Genomic DNA, 13,102 nt, shown 5'->3' with positions numbered 1-13,102 from the left:
GGTAGAATCTGCCATCACCCTCGCTCTTGCTGAACCCCCGACCTGCAGACCGGAGTCGCAGCTTGGGCCGGGATACAGTGCCCACCCAAATGTGGGTCGGCCTGGGCCTCAACATTTTGCCTGGGCTGCAACATTTATTTTGGCCACCCCAACTTGGGGCTAGTGCGGTCCCCAAAATTATTTTGGTGCCCAACGTGGGGCAGCAAGAACGAGAGACCCAGTGAAGGACTTTATTGGAAGAAGGATCTGTTGATTGTCCCAGGAATCTGCCTCGTTGAGAAAGGTAAGGAAATGGGACAAGAGATTAGTCAACCTGAATCCAACTCTCTGTTTTGGTTTGCTTTGAGAATGGTAATGAAAATGGGACAAGAAATTAGTCAGCCTGAATTCAGCTCTCTGTTTTGGTTTTGTTGTTTGCTGCTCACATGTGGTAATTTTCTGCTTTTGTTCTCGAATGCTGTCTTTTTTGTTCAAAATAAAAGGAAGCGTAAGTTAGAATCCAAAATACAACCAAAGGTTGTTGACAATTTGTCAGAGCCAGATTGTGCTGACCAAGAGAAAGAGGAAGTCAAATTTTATGATGCTGAAATGCCCCCTCCCTATGTGTCTCCACCTCCAAGTGCTCCCCCAATGGAGATGGTGGTTATAGATCCCATTAGGGAGTTACAGGAAAAATATCTGTTCTTAAACAACAAATAGAGTTAGAAAAAGAGTATCAGGACTTAATTAATCAGCTACAAAATTTAAAGACAGGAAAGATGTCTCAAGAGGTAAACTGTGAAAATCCCCTGGCTCCTTGCATTCCTCAACCAGGAATCCAAAGGCAGTCCCTATCACCTAGCTTAAGATTAGCCACAGATCAGCCAGAAAAGGGAAAGGCTGAGGCTTTCCCTGTATCCGAGACTAGAGACAATCAAGGAGTTGCTTGGAGACATCACACAGGTTTTAATTTTCAAATTATTAAGGAATTAAAAAATGCAGTATCTCAATATGGTGCCACTGCTCCTTTTACTCTTGCAATTTTAGAGTCTGCTGCAGAGGAGTGGCTAACTCCTAGTGATTGGAATACATTAGCGAGGGCAGTTCTTACTGGTGGAGACTATTTAATTTGGAAATCAGAGTATCATGAGAATTGCAAAGAAACAGCTAGGAGAAATATTCAGGCAGGTAATGGTTGGTCCTTTGATGCCTTAGTAGGAGAAGGACAATTTGCTTCTAGTGATAACCAGATGCAATATGATCCAGGTTTATTTGCTCAAATTCAAAATGCAGCCATGAAGGCTTGGCGTGAACTTCTGGTAAAGGGAGACCCTGGTGCATCTTTAACAACAGTCAGGCAAGGGCCTGATGAGCGATTTTCTGACTTTGTTCATAGATTAATGACAACAGCAGGAAGGATTTTTGGTAATGCAGAGGCAGGTGTAGATTATGTGAAACAACTTGCATATGAAAATGCTAATCCTGCCTGCCAAGCGGCCATTAGACCTTATAGGAAAAAGACAGACCTTACGGGGTACATCAGACTTTGTTCTGACATAGGTCCCTCTTACCAAAAGGGCTTAGCTATGGCGGCTGCTATGCAAGGAAAATCAGTAAGAGATTTTTTATCGAGTAAAGACAGAAAGTCATCTTTTAAATGTGGTAAGCCTGGACACTTTGCAAGAGATTGCAAAGTAGAAAATGAGTTAAGCCAGAGACAGCCCAGAAAACAGCCTGGGCTCTGCCCAATTTGAAAACGTGGAAGGCATTGGGCTAGTGATTGTAGGTCTAAACAAGACACACAAGGTAAAACCCTTTCCCATAATCAGGGAATCAGGAACAGGGGCCAGCTCCAGGCCCCGAACCGACGCAAGCCAAAACAGGCTTATGGAGCAGTCAGTGTCCTACCAGCGAACACCAATCCCTTTCTGAACTTAGTCGAGCAACACCAAGGAGCGCAGGACTAGACCTCAGTTCTGCCACCCACATAGTATTAACCCCAGAAATGGGACCTCAGGCCTTACCCACTGGAGTGTTTGGACCGCTTTACCCAAATGTGTTTGGCCTGATAGTGGGAAGAAGCAGTGCTACTATGCAGGGACTACAAATTTTCGCTGGAGTTATAGATAATGATTATCAGGTGAGATTAAAGTAATGGCACAGGCAATTCAAAACATAGTCACCATTCCTACAGGAAAGAGGATAGCTCAACTATTGTTACTTCCATTGTACCCTATTAATCACAAATATAAGAATCCTAAAAGAGGGGATCAAGGTTTTGGTTCTTCTGATGCATTCTGGGTACAGCCTATAGTTAAACAAAAGCCTATGATGACAATTTGGCTAGATGGAAAGGCATTTCAAGGCTTGGTTGACACAGGAGCTGATGTGACTATCCTAAAACAAAGTGATTGGCCTGCTACCTGGCCTCTGACCCCAACCTTAACCAATTTAAGGGGTATTGGCCAAAGTCAAAATCCACTACAAAGCTCTAAGGTGCTAACGTGGAAAGATAAAGAAGGAAATACAGGAAATATACAATCCTATGTCATCTCAGGCCTTCCCATTAATCTCTGGGGCAGAGATCTGTTATCCCAGTTGGTATTGATTATGTGCACCCCTAATGAAATAATCATGGCTCAAATGGTAAACTCTGAGCCTTCCTCAGGCAAAGGATTAGGAAAAGGTGAAAATGGAATTATTCACCCTACTGAGGTTGATGGTAACAATGAAAGAAGAGGCTTGGGGTATTTTTGATGGGGGCTACTGATTCAGCTGCACCCCTAGGACGTTGTGAGGATCCCATCACCTGGAAAGGGGACTCGCCTGTCTGGGTGGATCAGTGGTCCCTAACCACCAAAAAATTACAAGCTGCCCAGTTGCTAGTGCAGGAGCAATTAGGCAGGACATTTAGAAGAGAGTAACTCTCCCTGGAACACCCCAATATTTGTCATTAGGAAAAAGTCAGGAAAGTGGAGATTGTTGCAAGACTTGAGGGCTGTTAATGCAACCATGATTAAAATGGGAGCCTTACAACCTGGGCTGCCCACACAGGTGGCCATACCTTTAGGTTATTATAAAATGGTTATAGAATTAAAAGACTGTTATTTTACTATCCCCTTGCATCCTAATGATAGAAAACATTTTGCTTTCAGTGTTCCCTCTATAAACTTTAGGGAACCTATGAAAAGATATCAATGGAAGGTCTTGCCTCAGGGTATGGCTAACAGGCCTACCTTGTGCCAAAAGTTTGTGGCTTCTGCCATAGAGGGTGTGGACTTTGGGAAGGACATTATGTTGGTTTACAGTGGGAAAGACATCCATGTTATGGACATTGGTGAGGACACCCCTGTGTTGGACTGTGTGGAAAACATCCCTGTGGTGGCCAGTGAGGTGGACGTCCCTTTGGTTGACACTGGGGAAGATGTCCCTGTGGTAGACAGTTGGAAGGACATCTTTCTGGTGGACAGTGGGAACAATGTCCCTGTTGTGAATGGTGGAAAGGTCTTACCTTTGGAGGACAGTGGGGAGTAAGTCCCTGTATTGGACAGTACGGAGGATGTCTTGTGGTGGACAATGGTCAGGACGTTCCTCTGGTGCAAAGGAGAACGTCCCTTTTGTGAACATTGGGAATGACGTCCCTGTGATGAATAATTGAAAGACATTTCTTTGGTGGATAGTGGGGAGGATGTCCCTGTCATGGAGAGTGCAGAGGACATCTCTGGGGTAAAGAGTGTTGCTGACATCCTTGGTGTGCAAAGGAGGATGTCCCTGGGGTGCACAGTATTGAGGATATCCCTGTTGTGCACAGGAAAATATCCCTGTTGTGCAAAGTGTGTAGGATGTCTCAGTGGTGAAAAGTTAGAAGGAGGTCACTGTGGTAGGAAAATTTGGAGGATTTCCCTGTGGTGGACAGTAGGAAGAATGTCCCTTGGGTGGACAACAGGGAGGACTTCTCTATGGTGTACTGTATGAAAAACATCGTTGTGGTAGTCAGTGGGGAGGATGTCCCTGTGATGGACAGTGGGGAGGGAACTTCTGTGGTGGACAGTTGAAATGATGTCCCTGTTGTGGATCTTGGAGAGGACCTACCTTTGGTCAATATTGGGGAGTACCTCCCTGTGATAAACAGTGGGTAGGACGTCTCTGTGTTGGACAGTGTGTAGTACGTTTTTGTGGTAGACACTGGGGAAGACGTTTCTGTGGGGTACATTTGAAAGAATATCCCTTGTGTGGACAGTGGGGAGGATGTCCCTGTGGTGTACAGTGGAAAAGATATCACATTGATGGACAGTATAGAGGACCTCCCTGTGGTCAACAGTGGGAAGGTGGTCCCTGTGGTGGACAGTGGGAAAGACATTTATGTTGTAAACTGTGGGAAGATCATCTCTGTTTGGATATTGGTGAAGACATTTTGTGGTGAACTGTGGGAAGAATGACCCTCTTGTAAACAAAGGGGAGGAAGGCACTTAGGTGGACAGTGGGAAGGACATCCCTGTGCTGGACAGCCTGAAGAACCTTTCTATAGTAAACAGTGGGAAGGACATCCCTGTTGTGGACAGTGGGGAGGATGTCACTGTTTTGGACAACGTTAAGGACATCCCTGTGGTGGACAGTAGACAGGGATTCGCTGTGGTGAAGAGTGGGAAGGAGGTCCCTGTTGTGGATATTGGAAGGACATATATGTTGGGGACTGTGGGAATGACGTTCCTGTTGTGGACATTGGGAAAGACATCATTGTGGTGAACAGTGTGAAGGATGTCCTTCTGGTGGTCATTGGGGAGGAACTCACTGTTGTGGACAATGGGGAGGATGTCCCTGTGGTGGTGGGAGAGGAAGTTGTCACTAGGATGGACAGTGTTAAGGACATCCCTGTGGTGGATAGTAGAGAGGACCTCTCTGTGGTGAACAGTGGGAAGAAGGTCCCTGTTTTGGAGAGTGAAAAAGACATTTATGTTGTGGATTGTGGGAAGGACATACATGTTGTGAACATTGGGAAGGACCTCTGTTTGTTCTATAGTGGCATTTCCCTCTGGTGGACAGTGGGGAGCACCACCACGTGGTAGACAGTGAGAAGGACATCCCTGTGGTGGACAGAGGAAAGAACATCATTAAGGTGTGTTGAGCCTTGAACGAGGTAACTCCATTTAACCTGTTACCTTCAGTCACGTAGGACAGGTAGAGGGTGTGACTAACAAGTCTCTACCTCCAGAGATTTAAATATTAATGAATTATCAAAAGGCCAGGGGCGTAGCTAATTAAGTTATTCCCTCCCCTTTCTCCCTTCCCTATAAGACTGGTCTCCCCTGGCTTTTGGTGGGGGAAGCGCGAACCACTTGCATCCATTCACCATGCCATGAACAATAAAAGCTTTGGAAAACCGGACTCCACATGTCCATGGTCTCTCTGCCTGATTCCCAGCTTTTGGAACCCTGGAACCTTGCCGATGAAGCCACCGGCCCACCCACCGACAGCTGCGTGATTGTGGGATCCTCCGCTGGTGGCTCGGGAAGCCCTGATGCCGGACCGCCCTGAGACTCTGTCGCCGGACTCCCTCCCCCCACCCTTGAGATTTCTTCCCCACAGCTGGTGCAACGAACATGGAGCACAACCACCCATGCGTCTACATAAAAAATCCTGGCTGAATCTGCTAAGCAAGTATACTTCCTGCAAGATGTGAAGTCTCTTGGTCCTCTCTCAGCATGCCCCGCACGCTCCCTGCCTCCATTCTTCCGGAGTTCCAAGACCCCAGATGGAGGCCAATCTCGGTGTATGGATCTGCTGCCATGTGACCCACACATTCTCCCGTTTTGATGCGCCCACCCATCGCCCGAGGCTTGGGCCCAAAACGGAGATTTCCCACTGAGAGACTCTTACCGCAGAGTCTGCTTTGCGCACTGTGAGTGCACTGCTTAGCGCACTGTGAGTGCCCTGCTCCTCTAAAATAGCCCTATCTCTGACAAAGGACGGTGCAGACCAGCGACAGAGATCCACACTCATGCACCCATGCACGAGCCTACATTGTTTCCCACAGGTGGTGGACAATGTGCCAGAGCCAGCTCCGCAAGCGCCCCCCGCTGGTGTCTGCAAAAACTGTGAGTAACATCTCTCTCTGTCCACCCTCGCCCCTCTTTCTTTCTCTGATTCTTAGCTATAGTATAACCCCTGCCTAATACAAAAGAATTAGGTCTCTCTCCCCACGTGTTCTCCAGCTCATAGACAAGATGGTGGCGGCTTCTTAGCCCCCCACTCTTCCCATCCCCCCAGCTCCACAGAGGGGGTTCCGTCACAGCTAATAGCTGTCTTTCTAGCCACAGTACCTGCTGTAACCCTCTTTCTAAGACTCCCTTGGCTGAGAGACTCCTTCTTGCAGCTGAGACCATCCTGTTCTCTCTCTCTCTCTCTCTCTCTCTCTCTCTCTCTCTCTCTCTCTGTCTCTGTCTCTCTGTCTCTGTCTCTCTCTCTCTGTCTCTCTCTCTCTCTCTCTCTCTCAAGATTGCCAGCTCCAAACTCTAGCCCCTAGTGCCCTGCCAGATAGCTTCTTTCCCTACTCCCCCATCATATGCGACAGGCTAAAGCTATTTGGCTTAGCCTGCTTGCCTGAAGCAACAGTGCGGAACCCTGCTTGCTACCCAGCCCTGTGTTCCTTAGCCAGCCTATGCTTCCCCTCACCCTCAGTAATTTGCAGCTGACTAAAGCTACTTAGCTCAGCCAGCTTGCCTGAAGCAGCGGATCTAAAATCCTGCCTGCACCCCTTGCCCCACTGCTGCCTGCCAGTTTCTGTCAAAGCTGCTGACTCCAATCCAACTTCCACGTGTCTTTCCCATAGACACAGACTCTCACTCTTTCGGACTCTTAGCCCTCCTCCTTACTTCTTGCTTGCCTTAAACTTTTCTTCAAAGTTGGCCTTTACTTTTATCTACATTTAAAATTTACCAGCTAAGAAAAAGAAAAGCGGGAATGCAGAACCTCTCTGCCAGAGCACCCAGACGCCACATGGCAGAGCTAGGCCCCTCCCTCCACTGCTTCTAAACCCGCCATTACTGCTCCTTCCCCAACAGGAGGACCTGCAACAAATGTTCCTGTTTTTCAACCAAAATTTTTAAACATTTCCTTTTCTTCCTAACAGGAACACCTAGAACAACAATGCTTGTGTTTTTTCAACCAAAAATTTGTTATTCTTTCTATTTTAATGCTGCCTTTTCTCTCTAATACTCGTGATAGATGTCCAACATTATTTTTCAACCTTTATAATTTCTTCGAGGTTTAAAAGCCATCTAATTTCCTTCCACAGTTAAGTCAACGTGCTGATCACCATTTCTTGAGTCTTAACAACTAATTTCTTTTACAGGCAAACTGTTGCTACCAATCCCAGATACAAAATTAACAAAAATTAACAAAATTAACAAAATTGTTTTTCTCCCTCAGCCATCCAAAAACAGACTCAAAGATACCTTCCAAGACTAAACTTTTCTCAAACACCTTTGCTTTTCCAGGATCTTAATGACAGGCCATAAGTTGCTTGTTCCCAAGCAATTTAATGCTCAGTATCCAGCCTACAGACATCTCCCTGCCCGAGGTGCTGCTTCCCTCTTGTAATTATCCTACAGGTATACCCACAGATCCAACAGAGTCCAGCCATCCTCTGGAACCTGCCTGAGATGCCAACCTGCTTCCTTCCAGCCACCTCATCTGACTGCAGACTCCAGAGACAAGCTGAGATCCAGTGACAGCTCCACCTCCTGGAACCTGCCAAGCTGCCTTCTTCCAGTCATCTCATCTGACTGAAGACCCCAGAACATGCTGAGATCCAGAGACCCACACCAGGCTCCAGAGATGCACGCCAGAACCCAGAGATGCTCACTACAGAAGACAGATCCAGACCTTCCAGCTACAAATGAACTCTTTTGCCAAAGTCACATAGCTAAAGTTATATGTTAGTGAGGAAAATATAATGTCTATTTAGATTAATCAGATGTCATTACCCTCAAACTGTACAACCTGTATTTAATTGTTTCAATGATTCCCTGCCTTCCAAACCCTACCCCCAATTCCCATTACCCTTGACTTAGTTATGCTACATCCTCTGGCCTTCATAGTGTTTTATTTTGACCACCTCATCCAAAATTTTCACTAAAAACAGTGAGATGTTGGGCCGTGAAGACATGGTTTGGACATAGCCTGGTTGAACGAGCTTTAAACCCCGGAGACCCTTTTAGGGACAGTAGGATGTTTACCCCTGTTCTGAGGCCCCCTTGATAGAGCACTGGGTTTGAGGTAGCCAGGGGACCCAACAGGACATTGCCTGTCAGGGACGGCATATTATCTCCCCGCACTCCCGGATTCCAGACTACTTCCAGGTACCACATCTCTCATTAACAGAGTTGCCCCTCCTTTTATGAAAGAAAAGAGGGTGGGATGTTGGGCCTTGGACGAGGTAACTCCATTTAACCTGTTACCTTCAGTCACGTAGGACAGGTAGAGGGTGTGACTAACAAGTCTCCACCTCCAGAGATTTAAATATTAATGAATTATCAAAAGGCCAGGGGCGTAGCTAATTAAGTTATTCCCTCCCCTTTCTCCCTTCCCTATAAGACTGGTCTCCCCTGGCTTTTGGTGGGGGAAGCGCGAACCACTTGCGTCCATTCACCATGCCATGAACAATAAAAGCTTTGGAAAACCGGACTCCACGTGTCCATGGTCTCTCCGCCTGATTCCCAGCTTTTGGAACCCTGGAACCTTGCCGATGCAGCCACCGGCCCACCCACCGACAGCTGCGTGAATGTGGGATCCTCCGCTGGTGGCGCGGGAAGCCCTGATGCTGGACCGCCCTGAGACTCTGTCGCCGGACTCCCTCCCTCCGCCCGCGAGATTTCTTCCCCACAAAGGTGGACAATAGGAAGTTTGTTCCTGTTGTGGACAACAGGGTGTACCCTTCTGTGGTGTACAGTGAGAAAGAAATGCCTGTTGTGGACAGTGCTGTGGACATCTCTATGGTGGACAGTGGAAAGGACATCACTGTGGTACACAGTAGAGAGGATTTCCCTGTTCTGGACAGTGGGAAAGAGGTTCCTGTGGTAAAGAGTGAAAAGGACATGCCTGTTGTGGAGAGTGTGGAAGACATCACTGTCATAAACAGTGGAAAGGATATCCCTGTGGTGGACAGTAGAGAGGACTTCCTTGTGGTGGACAGTGGAAAGGAGGTCCCTGTGTTGGACATTGAAAGGACTTATGTTGTGGACGGTGGGAAGGATTTCCCTGTGGTGGACATGGGGAAAGACCTTCTTGTGGTGGACAGTGGAAAGGATGACCCTTAGTGGACAGTGGGGAGGACGTCGCTGTGTTGGAAAGTGGGAAGGACATCCTTGTTATGGTCTGTGGGTAGGATATCACTGAGGTAGACAGAGGGAAGGACATCCCTGTGGTGGACAGCAGGGAGGACCTTTCTGTTTTGATTTGTGGGAAGGACTTTTCTGTTTTAGACAGTGAGGAAGACATCCCTGTGGTGAATAGGGGAGAGGATTTCACTGTGGTGGACAGTGGGGAGGATGTTACTGTGGTGCACTGCATAACGTCCTTGTGGTTCATAGTCAGAAAAATGTTCATATCATGGAGAGTTCAGAGGACTTCTCTGTGGTGGACTGTGGTGAGAACGTTTCTGTGGTGCACAGGATAACATTATTTTGGTGGACCTTGGGAAGGATGTCTATGTTTTGGAGATTGCAGAGGACATCTCTGGGGTGGACATTGGTGAAGATGACCCAGTGGTAGACAGATTTATGGATGTACATGTGGTACACAGGAGGACATCCCTGTGGTGGCAGTGGGGAGGACTTCTCTCTAATGGACAATGGGGAGGAAATCCCTGTGGTGGACAGTTGTGTGGACCTCCCTGTGGCTGACAGTGTGTAGAAGCTTCCAGTAGTGAACAGTGGGGAGGACATTCTTGTGCTAAACTTTGGGAATAATATCCTTTTTGTGGACTGTAGAAGGATGTCCATGTTGTTGACAAGGGGAGTACGCCGGTATGGTGGACATTGGGGAGGACTCGCTGTGGTAGACATGGGTAAGAAGTCTCTGTGGTGGACAGTGGGAAAGACATCCCTGTGTTTGACAGTGGGAAGAATGTCTCTGTGGTGGACAGGGGAAAGGACCTCTCTGTGGTGTACAATGGGAAGGACGTCCCTCTGGTGGACAGTGGAGAGGATGTATCTGTGGTGGACAGTGGATAGGACATTCTATGGTAGACAGTGGGGAGACTGTCCCTGTGGTGGAGAGCAGGGATGACCTCTCTGTTGTGGACAGTGGGAAGGACATCCCTGTTGTGGACAGTAAAATGATATCCCTTTTGTGCCCATTTGGAAGATGTCCCTCTGGTGACCAGTGAGAAGGACATCAATGTGGTGGACAGTGGTGAGGATGACTTTGTGGTGAACAGTGGTAAGGATGCCCCTGTGGTGGACAGCAGGGAGGACCACACTTTGGTGGACAGTTGAAATGACGTCCCTGTGTTGGACAAAGCAAACTATGTCCATGTGGTGCACAGTGGTGAGGACATCCCTGTTGTGCACAGGAGAATGTCCGTGTGGTGGACAGTGGGGAGGACCAGACGCTAGTGGACTGTAGGGTAGGACATCCCTGTGGTGGACAGTGGGAAGGACGTCCATGTGGTAGACAGTTGGAATGATGTCCATGTTGTGGACAGTGGGAAGGGTGTCCCTTTGGTGGACAGTGTTAAAGACGTCCCTGTGGTGGACTGTGGGGGAGGATCTTCTTGGGGTGGACAATTGCGAGGATGTCCCTGTGGTGCAGAGTGGGTAGGACCTTTCTGTTGTAGACAGTGGGATGGATATCCTTGTGGAGGACAGTTGGGAGTACATTTCTGTTGTGTACTGTGGGATGGATGTTTCTGTAGTGGACAGTTGGGTACATAGTTTTGTGGTGGACAATTAGTAAGACGTCCCTGTTGTAAACAGTGAGAAGGATGTCCTTTTTGTGGACAGCAAAAGCATGTCCATGTGGTGGACAATGCGAAGAACGTCCCTGTTGTCGACATGGGGAGGTTCTCACTGTAGTGGACAGTAAGTAGGATGTCCCTTTGGTGGACAGTGGTAAAGATGTCCCTGTGATAGACAGTGATGAGGATGTTTCTGTGGTGGACAGTGGAAAGGACGTCCCTGTTGTGGACAGTGGTGAGGACCTCCCTGTCATGGTTATTGGTAATGATGTCCCTGATGTGAACAGTGGAAAGCATGTTTCTGTGGTGGACAGTGGAGAGGACCTTCTCATGATGGAAATTGGAAAGGACGTCACAGTGGTGGACAGTGGTGGGGAAGTATCTGTGGTGGATAGTGCTAAGAAAGTTTCTCTGGAGCAAAGGAAAACGTCCCTTTGGAGGACAGTGGAAAGTACATCTCTGTGGTGGACAGTAAAGAGAAACACACTGTGGTGGACAGTGGGAAGAACATTGATGTTGTGGACAGTGGGAAGGAAGTCCCTGTTGTTGATATTGGGATAGACCTCCTTGTGGTGAACACTGGGAAGGATATCCCTCTGGGAAACAGTGGGGAGGACATCCATGTGGTGGACAGTGTTGAGGATGACCCTGTGGTAAACAATGGTAAGCATGCCCCTTTGGTATAAAGCAGGGAGGACCTCACTTTCATGGACAATGGGAATGATGTCCCAGTGGTGGACAATGCAAAGTATGTCCCTGTTGTACACAGTGGTAAGGATATATCTCTTGTGCACAGGAGGATGTCCTTGTGGTGGACAGTTTGGAGGACATCCCTTTGGTAGACAACAGGGAGGACTTCTCTATGGTGAACTGTATGAAGGACGTCCTTGTGGTGGTCAGTGGGGAGGATGTTTCTGTTTCAGGAAACTGAGAGAATGTTAATGTGGTGGATAATGTAAAAGATGTCCCTGAGGTTTTGGTTGACATCAGGGAGAACTTCTCTGTGGTGGACAGTGGTAAAGATGTCCCTGTGATAGACAGTGATGAGGATGTTTCTTTGGTGGACAGTGAAAGGGACGTCAATGTTGTGGACAGTGATGAGGAACTCACTGTTTTGGCTATTGGGAATGACGTTCCTGTGGTGAACAGTGGAAAGGATGTTTCTGTGGTGGACAGTGGAGAGGACCTCCTCATGGTGGAAATTAGAAAGGATGTCACAGTGGTGGACAGTGGTGAGGAATTTTTTTTGGTGGATACTGGTGAGAAAGTTTCTTTGTTGCAAAGGAAAATGTCCCTTTGGTGGACAGTGGAAAGTACATCTCTGTGGTGGACAGTAGAGAGAAACACACTGTAGTGGATAGTGGGAAGAACATTTATGTTGTGGACAGTGGGAAGGAAGTCCTCGTTGCCGATATTGAGAAAAACATCTTTGTGGTGAACATTGGGAAGGATATATCTCTGCTGGACATTGGAGAGGAAATCCATGTGGTGGACAGGGGGTAGGACATCCCTGTGGTGGACAGTGAAGAGGACTTTTCTGTGTTGGACATTTGGGATGATATCCCTGTGGTGAATAGTGGGAAAGATGCTACTTTGGTGCATAGTGGGGAGGATGTCCCTGTCGTGGAGAGTCCAGATGATATCTCTAAGGTGGAGAGTGTTGCTGACATAACTGGTGTGCAAAGGAGGATGTCCCTGTGGAGCACAGTGGTGTGAATAACCCTGTTGTGCACAGGGAAATGTCCCTGTTGTGCAAAGTGGGTAGGATATCCCAGTGGTGAACAGTGAAAAGGATGTTTCTGTGGTGGACAATTTGGAGGATTTCCCTGCAGTGGACAGTGGGAAGGACTTCCCTTTGGTGGACAATTGGGGAGACTTCTCTATGATGGACTGTATAAAGGATGTCCTTGTGGTGGTCAATGGGAAGCATGTCCCTATGGTGGACACTGGGGAGGATGTCTCTGTGGTGGACAGTTGAAAGATGTACCTTTGGTGGACAGTGGGAAGAATGTCCCTTTGGTCCACAGTGGGAAGGACGTCCCTGTGGTAGACAGTAGGTAGTATGTCCCTGTGGAGGGTAGTGGGTAGAACGTCTCTGTGGTAGACAGTGGGAAGAAGGTCCATGTGTTGGACAGTGGGGAGGACATTTATGTTTTGGATTGTGGG

This window comes from Arvicanthis niloticus, unplaced genomic scaffold (genome assembly GCF_011762505.2).
Source record: "Arvicanthis niloticus isolate mArvNil1 unplaced genomic scaffold, mArvNil1.pat.X S33, whole genome shotgun sequence".
Classification (NCBI taxonomy): Eukaryota; Metazoa; Chordata; class Mammalia; order Rodentia; family Muridae; genus Arvicanthis; species Arvicanthis niloticus.
The sequence above is the reverse complement of the archived record's forward strand: the minus strand, read 5'-3'. Positions refer to the sequence as shown.